This window comes from Glycine max, chromosome 7 (genome assembly GCF_000004515.6).
Source record: "Glycine max cultivar Williams 82 chromosome 7, Glycine_max_v4.0, whole genome shotgun sequence".
NCBI lineage: Eukaryota > Viridiplantae > Streptophyta > Magnoliopsida > Fabales > Fabaceae > Glycine > Glycine max.
Window position 1 is genome coordinate 41,281,342 of NC_038243.2, and position 8,780 is coordinate 41,290,121.

The 8,780-nt window shown below is 34.2% G+C and overlaps 2 long non-coding RNA genes across 2 annotated transcripts; one reads left to right on the forward strand and one right to left on the reverse strand.

Moving 5' to 3' along the window:
* Nucleotides 1–869: 869 nt before the first annotated feature.
* Nucleotides 870–5,320, forward strand: LOC106799491 (uncharacterized). Its single transcript, XR_003267747.2, has 3 exons — nt 870–1,008; nt 3,974–4,045; nt 4,247–5,320. It is a non-coding gene; the product is annotated as an uncharacterized lncRNA (long non-coding RNA).
* On the reverse strand, nt 910–3,619 carry LOC121175178 (uncharacterized). The gene is made up of 3 exons (XR_005892395.1): nt 3,525–3,619; nt 3,123–3,365; nt 910–2,371 (listed from the first exon to the last, which is right to left on the reverse strand). It is a non-coding gene; the product is annotated as an uncharacterized lncRNA (long non-coding RNA).
* Nucleotides 5,321–8,780: the final 3,460 nt, after the last annotated feature.

Consider the following 8,780-nt stretch of genomic DNA (forward strand, 5'->3'; position numbering starts at 1 on the left):
GGGAACTGTGTTTACTTGGTATTCGGCTTTACCACCCAATTTGGTACAAAATTGGGTTGAGATTTCCACTTTACGTTATTTTTGTCACTTCAATACTATCCTTGCATACAATATTTATTTTCCATTAATATTTCTTTCTTTTACATGATACTCTAACACTTTGACTAGATTGAGATTGACTAGTTGAGAATACTAGATCCCAGTAGACCGAATGACTATTTGGACTAAATCCAACTTGTCAAAGAAATTAGACGCGAGTATGTCAAATGGATTCTTGTACTAAATTCGACTTGTAAAAGAAACTAGATCCGAGTAGACCAAATGGCTTATTGGACTAAATGATCACACTCCCCAACTTAAATATTGAGTGATGATAGCACCCAAAACTCGGAGTGACCTTTGTAAGATCCGGATTATTCGACTTAATGAATTCTCCCAACTTTAATAGTTAAGGAAAAAGCATCACAGGCCAAGAGAGGATACACGAACCCCTTATATATTCAAAAGTCCAAGAAAGGATACACAATTACTACTACAATTTATAGATTTATCATCACACGATTAACATTGATTTTTCAAGAAACCAATGTTAATAAGAGTACGATGGTATTTTCGTAAATAAATTGAGTTAATTCACATCGATTTTAAAAAAATCGATGTTAACTAGTTGATGCTAACATTGGTTTTTAAAAACTCGATGTTAACATTAATTCGTTAACATCGTTTTCTCTACAACTGATGTTAAGTTTAGAACTTTAACATCAGCTATTGAAAAACCAATATTAACATCAACTAGTTAACATCGATTTTTTTTTTTAAAAATCGATGTATCATTCATAAATTAAAACCCCTAACCCTTTTCCCCGTGCGCTTAGTCTCGCAAACTCTTTCTCCCTGTCAATACACTGCATTTTGTGACTTGTTACCGCCGTTTTGTGTCACCATTGGTGCCGCTCAACATGGAACTGCTCCGCGAATTGGGGTCGTCACTGCTGTCGTGAGATTGAGGTACGTGGTTGCTTCTTTTTGCTTGTAATTGTGGAAGAAAATATGCATCCTGTTTGTAATTGGGTCGTTTTGTTTTTATTTTTGCTTGTAATTGGGTCTGCAGAGGACTTTCACATTTGGAGTTGAGAACATGATTTTTTTTTTCCGATAACTGAGTTGAGATCATGATTATATATTGGTTCTATATTTCGCAGAATGATTTATTGAACTTATAAAATGGCAATAAGAATCTTATGTTAGACAAATTTGTTCCAAAAATGTATGGGCTACTTGAATGGATTCATGTGTAAGCTAGATTACTTTATTGTAAGGATTCAAAAGGTGACTTTCTATAGTTCTACTATTCAATGGGTCCCTATTTTGTTCTATCTTTATCTTCAAATTGAGGATCAGAAGCATAAAAGTAGTGTCTAAAAGCTTTTTGTCAAGTAAGGTAAATATGGGTTAGTCCTTTCATGCTTTTGTCTGACTACTAAGTATTGAGATCTTGACCCAGAAAATCATTAGTTTGGCAATTAACAAATGGTGGGTTTCACTCAAGGCAAAAGACAAGTAGGCCACTATATCTATTGATTAGTGCTTGTTTTTGCAATCTCTCATTTTTCTTTTTGTTTTCTCTTGCTATCATATTTTGTGGGTGTTTTTGGATCTTTCCTTCGAGATGATGTTGGTATATAGCAATGAATTTATATGGGAGATTATGATACTAATTAACCTTTTAGTATTCAGTTTGAAGGTTTAGTCCATAGCAAAAAATTATTGGGTTCCTAGTTAATTTAACTATATATTATATAAAAGCTAAGACATGCATCATAAACGGTGACATGTTAATTGCACAATCAACTTTTTACTGCAGCAATAATTCGTTTATGGTGTCACATTTTGGTTAAACCACTTATTTTCTCTTTTCTCTATCTTATTCCTTTTTGTGGGCTATCTTTTAATTACTATTTAAGCCCTTTTCCTCCCCCATAAATTTGAAATGAAGTTAGTTTCTTAGCATCAGCAAATTATGCAGACATTGAGATGTAAAGAGTAGTTTACGATCGATTAGCTCATTCTAAACATACATTACCTCTACTACCACTGAGAAGCAGCCGAGAGTTTTGTGCACCTTGTTCTCTCGCATCACTTTCAACTGAAATTTTGGTATTCTATGTACTTTTAGCTAAACTAACATTTAGTTTAGTTGCAAGTTTGCAGGAAACAGAAGCAACTTGAATAAAACATAAGTTATAGTACAAACTTTGCCATTTTTCTTTTGGATTCTAAATTCCATTTCCGTCACAGTATCTTCAATCCTCTAGATCAGATCTTTAACCGAAAGATTTTATGCAAATCTTATCTTTCTCTCAGAAACATCCTGTAACTCAAACCACATTGTGCATTAAAATGAGTTAAATTTCATTAGGACATGGTGAATGCCCAAAGACACAGGAAATTATGCCCAAAATTTAGATAGATAGTTGTTTCTTATCACACTTTGTATAAGTGAAGTCAATTTTTTGGAATTAGATAGATAGTTGTTTCTTAGTTAATATTCATGTTAGGAATTTTGTGAAACGTGGACTCCAACTTTTTTTATATTATTGTAAGATTGGTGAAGTCCAATAAAATTTTCTGTAACTTTCTTAGTTTGAATATATAGCTATACCAGTAGTCCAATAAAATTGGTGAACTTTTGGTCAGTTGGTTAGCCTAGTTGAAGAGTTTAACTCGGGCAATCATCACTGAGGAGGCATGATACACACAGTAGGGTAACAACCTATAAGAATGAAAAGATAAAATTTTACGTGATTTCTCATATCCAATATAAGATTTTGGAGTACCTTTAATAACCTATATCTAGATAATGGATAAGGAAAGACTCTTAAACCGCACAAAACAAAAGGAAAGATTCATATGTAAATTTATATTGATAAAACATTAGATTAACTATGTTGTGATTTGAAGGTTAACTTATAATTAATAATGATTGTGAACTGGAAATTAAAATCATTAATTTGCATAGTAACTTAATTTTCTTTTGAACACTACCGCTATTTTAATAATAAAACAAAATAGAAAGGATAATCCGATGGACTTCTATTCGGTTATCATTATTTCTTTCTTACCATCTGCTGCTTCTTTCCAACTAGATGCTTGACCCTTGTCTGCAGTACTTGATTGACCCCAGTCCTTAGAAGTAGTGTTTGAACTAGATCCCTTGTTCTACCCACCACCCTGGATATTGGTCCCTTCAGTTGTAGATTTTTTCCAGCTATCCTCTGTAGTTTGCGATGACCCATTGTTGTTCCAATTATTGTTACCTCCACCACTTGGATCCTCCGTATTGGTTGGTGGAGATAGTTTGGTGGCTGAAATTAGACGCAACTTTTGGGTGAGATATATATATTTTTATTCTTACATTTGGATGAGATATGAGTTAAATTTCTCTGCATTAAAAATTTTACACTCTCAATGAGAAATTATAACAGGTACGAGTCAATAAACTTTATCATACATATTTAACTTACATGTTAACTTTGGATTGGTGGCCAAGTCTGCTACTTAAATGTAGTGTACATGCCTTTTTTTTTGCCAACTTTGTGTTTGTATTGGTGGCCAAGTCTTCTACTTAAATTATTATAGGACGACATCATTCACATCTACTACGTTCCTTTATACAGACATAACACAAAGCACTATCAATGGCCTAAAACTTTGTGAACACATGTTTTTTCAAAAGTCAACGGTCATTGTTTATTTCATGTAAAGTCTTACTTGATATATTCAAGTTTGTCATATATGACTTTGCATTCAAATATTTAATTTGTAGGCACTATTTGTCTTATTGTTTACATCGTGATCATGACATTCGTACTTGGACATTATACTGATCATCATCATAGGTACAAAACTTTTTGATAAACTTTTGATGCTCATTTATATAAAAAACTTTATGCATGTAACCATCATGATGCAGATTGGAGTAGGGGTAGTTGTTGCTGTCTTCGGTCTGGTTTTTGCTTTTGGAGATTTATTTTCCATCAGGAAGGTATGCTCGCAAATTTAAACCAGACAATATATCTCATGTCCTGATACCATCACTCAATTCAATTGTTACATTTCCTTTACATTGTATGGGCTGGTGTGTTTGTTTCCTGTGAAGGCACATCATTGTTAATTGCCCTTTAGTCTTGATTACAGTTTAAATTGGGATATGTTTATCTACCCCAAAAAATGGGATATCTTGCAGTATTAGTCCCACTAAAGACAGTGTTGTGGTCAATAGTACGTTGTCTAAGGAGGATAAAGCTACTCTTCAAGTATGATTTCCACCCAATTATTGTTATCTTTTGGCAATCAGTAAGGCAGCAAAGGAACATAACCATTGAAGTCCATAAACTTTCAAGAGCCACAACATACATGATTGTGAACACTATGAATATGGGGTTATCAAAAAATATAGGTGTGGATGTATATGTATGAAGGTTTTGATGATGCCAAAGACAGAAGCAACACAAGTTTACTTCAAGTTCAAATCAAGATCAAGTAAACAAAAGATCAAGAGAAAAGATACGCCTTAGTCTATTTTTGTTAAAAGAATCTCTTAATGATTGAAAAGGTTTGGCCACAAAACATAATTTTAAATTAATTTTGAATTTTTTTTAATATTTTAACATTTATGGAAAAGGAATTTTTCCTCTGGTAATCGATTACCAGAAGCCAAATTATTTTTAAACAGCTTTTCTGGAAGTTTGAAATTTGAATTTTAAAAGTTGTAATTGATTACCATTTGTGTGTAATCGATTACCAGTAACAGAACTCCTGAAATTCAAATGAAAAGTCATGACTCCTCATTTTGTAACTGTGTAATCGATTACCAAAGATATGTAATCGATTACCAGTGAGGAAATTTTAAAAATTGCTCTGAAAAGTCACATCCCTTCATTAGTTTTTGAAAAGCCACCAAGGGCCTTTAAATATGTGGCTTGTCTATGAAAATTTTTAGAGTTTTTTAGAACCTCATTGTCTTATTCTCTCAAAAACAAATCTTTGGTCAAACACTTGTAAACCAATTAAGGATTCTTCTAAGATCTTCAACTTGTATCATTTTTCTCTCAAAGAGAGAAAAAATTATGTACTTCTATAAGAAAATTGTTGTGATCAAGAGGCTGTGTCTCTTGAATTGTGAGTTTCCTGAATACAAGGGAGAGGGATCCCTAGGTAGTTTAGAAGTTGTAAAAGAGTTTTGCAAGGATAGTGGAAATTTCGAGTGGGTTGCTTGAGTACTGGACGTAGGCACGGAAAATGGCCAAACCAGTATAAATCGAGTTTGCAAATTCTCTCTTCCCTTATCTCATTTATATTATTGCAATCAATTTTTATCTTGCACGTTTAAAGAATATTGATTAAATTGATTGTTGCTTCTTCTTCTGCATATTAAATCTATCATATATCATTTAAAGAGGGGATTAAAGTTTGTTAGTGGGAAAATTTTGAAACTTAATTCACCCCCCTCTTAAGTTTATTTTTGTTATGATTGATATTTATAGTTAGCTATATGATTATGCATCAGCATCGCATGCTTTTTGTCCCTACCAAATTACATGAGACTAGGAGTTTGTGATTCTAACAAAAAAATTATAAACTCAGTTATTGGTTTTGAACAATAATTCAAATAATATCCAGAAGTTGTTGATTTCAATTTTTCTAGCATATTTGGGGTGTCTTGACTTGCTTGGTTTTTTTGTTGAGCCTTGACTTCCTTGCTCCCACTCCAACCCAGCTTCACACTAGTTTATTGTTTGAATTGTTGGTAAGTTTGTCAATCAACTTTTGTATGTCACATGTTAGCAATGTGGTTAATGATTCATGTAGGTGGAGAAGTTTTATATCTAGTTTTTTTGGGAATGATGATTGATGTAGGTGGTCATTGAGTTCTTTATTGGATTGTTGCTCTGTTTTTGGATCGTGCTGCTCATCACACAGGTACAAATGTTTTTTGTAAACTTTTGATCTTGTTGTTCGTTACCTACGTTTTTATTACTTGTTCACTGCCATTAATGAGAATTGATATATGTTATACAAATTATGTTCATCATGAGTGAACCTTAAATTCTCGTTTGAGATTAAATACAATGATTCTTGCAGACAGTTTGCATTAATCACTGTATTAAATCTTGAATTATGCATTTGAACAGTTTGAGAGACTCATATTTTTATGGTAGATTCATGTGTTAAGGTTAAGATTATTTTGTTGAATTTGATGAAATTTTGGTATCATGCATTTCTAGTTGTTCTCTGAGTGCATACTTGATTGTCGGGAAATTAATCTCATCATTTTCATGTCATGTACTTGGAGATCAATGCGAAATGCTGCCGAAATTTTGTCAAATTAAACAAAATAGACTTAACCTTGACGTATGAAGCTACCATAAAAAAATGTCTTCCTAAATGGGATAGGGCCACACCTATAATGAAAAAGTGATATTTTCATGCATCGAATAACTTTGTAAGTATCACTGAGTTATTATTTAGATGGATCAAAGTTGGATGAACAAAAGTCGCATAAGCCCTACATATGAGGAAGGGGTTGAAGAGTTCTTGCAATTTGCTTCTGAAAGAAGTCAATCGAATGGGGATGAAAATTTTTTTGTCCTTGTATAAATGGTTTTAACGGGAGACGACAAATATTGGATGACATACAGGAGCATCTATTGTGTGATGGGATTAAGAAGAATTATACAATGTGGATATGACATGGTGAATTGACAGACATACAGAATGGGTCCCAATCTGAATCGTTTGATGTAGAAATGAGAGATCACTTAGAGGATATGATTTGTGACCTTGGACAAGAGTCTTTTCAGCAAGCACATGCCCCTATGTATGATACATTGCAAATTGATTCAAAGAAGCCTTTGTATCCGGGGTGTAAGAATTCCTTGACGTTGTTGTCAGCGGTGTTAAGTCTGGTTAATGTGAAGGCCAGATATGGGTGGAGTAACAAAAGCTTTAGTTCACTTCTTCAAGTAGTGCACGATATGCTTCCAAAGGAAAACACGTTGCCTAAAAGTTACTATCAGGCCAAGAAGATACTGTGTCCGATGGGTATGGAGTATTAGAAGATTCATGCTTGCCCGAATGATTGCATACTGTACAGACATGAATTTCAAAAAATGCCCAAATGCCCTAGGTGTGGGGTATCATGGTACAAAGTGAAGGATGATGATGAGTGTAGTAGTGATGAAAAGGTGTTGTAGTATTTTTCCATCATTCCAAGGTTTAAGCGTTTGTTTACTAATGGAGATGACGCAAAAGACCTTACATGGCATGCAAATGAGAGAAATTGTGATGGAATGCTCCGTCATCTGGCTGATTCCTCCCAATGGAAGAAGATTGATTATTTGTATCCGGATTTCGGCAAAGAGGCAAGAAATCTTAGGCTTGGATTAGCCACTGATGAAATGAATCCATATGGAAGTTTAAGAACTCAACACAGTTCGTGGCCAGTTTTGCTAGTAATTTACAATTTGCCTCCTTGGTTGTGCATGAAGAGAACATAAATGATGTTATCTATGATGATATTGGGCCTAAGACAGCCAGGAAATGGCATCGATGTTTATCTTAGTCCCTTGATTGAAGACTTGACAAAGTTGTGGGACGAGGGGGTTTTCGTGTTTGATGGGTTTCGAAATGAGACTTTTCATTTGCGTGCAATGTTTTTTTGTACCATTAATGACTTTCCATCATATGGGACTTTGAGCAGTTATAGTGTTAAGGGCCATCGTGCATGCCCCATATGTGAAGAAGACACAAGTTACATACAACTGAAACATGGTAGAAAAAAAATCTACACTAGGCATTGACGTTTTCTAAAACCTCATCACCCTTACCGGCAATTGAAAAAAGCATTTAATGGAAGTCAAGAGCATGAAACTACATCAATTTTGTTAATTGGTGACCATGTTCTCTAGTGGGTTCAACACTTGAATACTATATTTGGAAAGACCCAAAAGAAGGAAAAAAAGTAAGACTTGCATATGGAAGGAAAGGTCGACTTTGTTTGATCTTCCGTATTGGTCTGATCTAGATGTTAGACATTGTATTGATGTTATGCATGGGGAGAAAAATGTATGTGATAGTGTCATTGGGACGCTCCTTAACATTCAAGGTAAGATGAAAGGTGGTTTGAATACTCGTTAAGATCTAGCGAAGATGGGTATACAAGTGCAGTTACATCCAATGTCTGATGGTAAAAAAATATACTTGCCTCTAGCTTGTCATACTTTGTCCAGAAAAGAGAAGATGAGTTTTTGTCAGTGTCTGTGCCGTGTCAAAGTCCCACAAGGATACTATTCAAATATTAAGAGCCTCGTACAGTTGAAAGATCTAAAGTTGGTAGGCTTAAAGTCTCACGATTGCCACGTGTTGATGCAACAATTGTTAGCCGTGACCATACGAGATATTTTTCCTAACAAAGTCAGGCTTGCCATAACTTGGATGTGCTTATTCTTCAATGCCATATGTAGCAAAGTCCTTGATCCTGTCAAGTTAGATGAGCTGGAAAATGAGGCTGCTATTATATTGTGTCAGTTAGAGATGTATTTTTCTCCTACTTTCTTTGACATCATGGTTCACTTAATTTTTCATCTGGTAAGAGAAATCAAATGTTGTGTTCCTATTTATTTGCGGTGGATGTACCCGGTTGAGCGATACATAAAGATCTTTAAAGGGTATACCAAGAATCTACACCATCCGGAAGCATCTATTGTGGAAAGGTACAT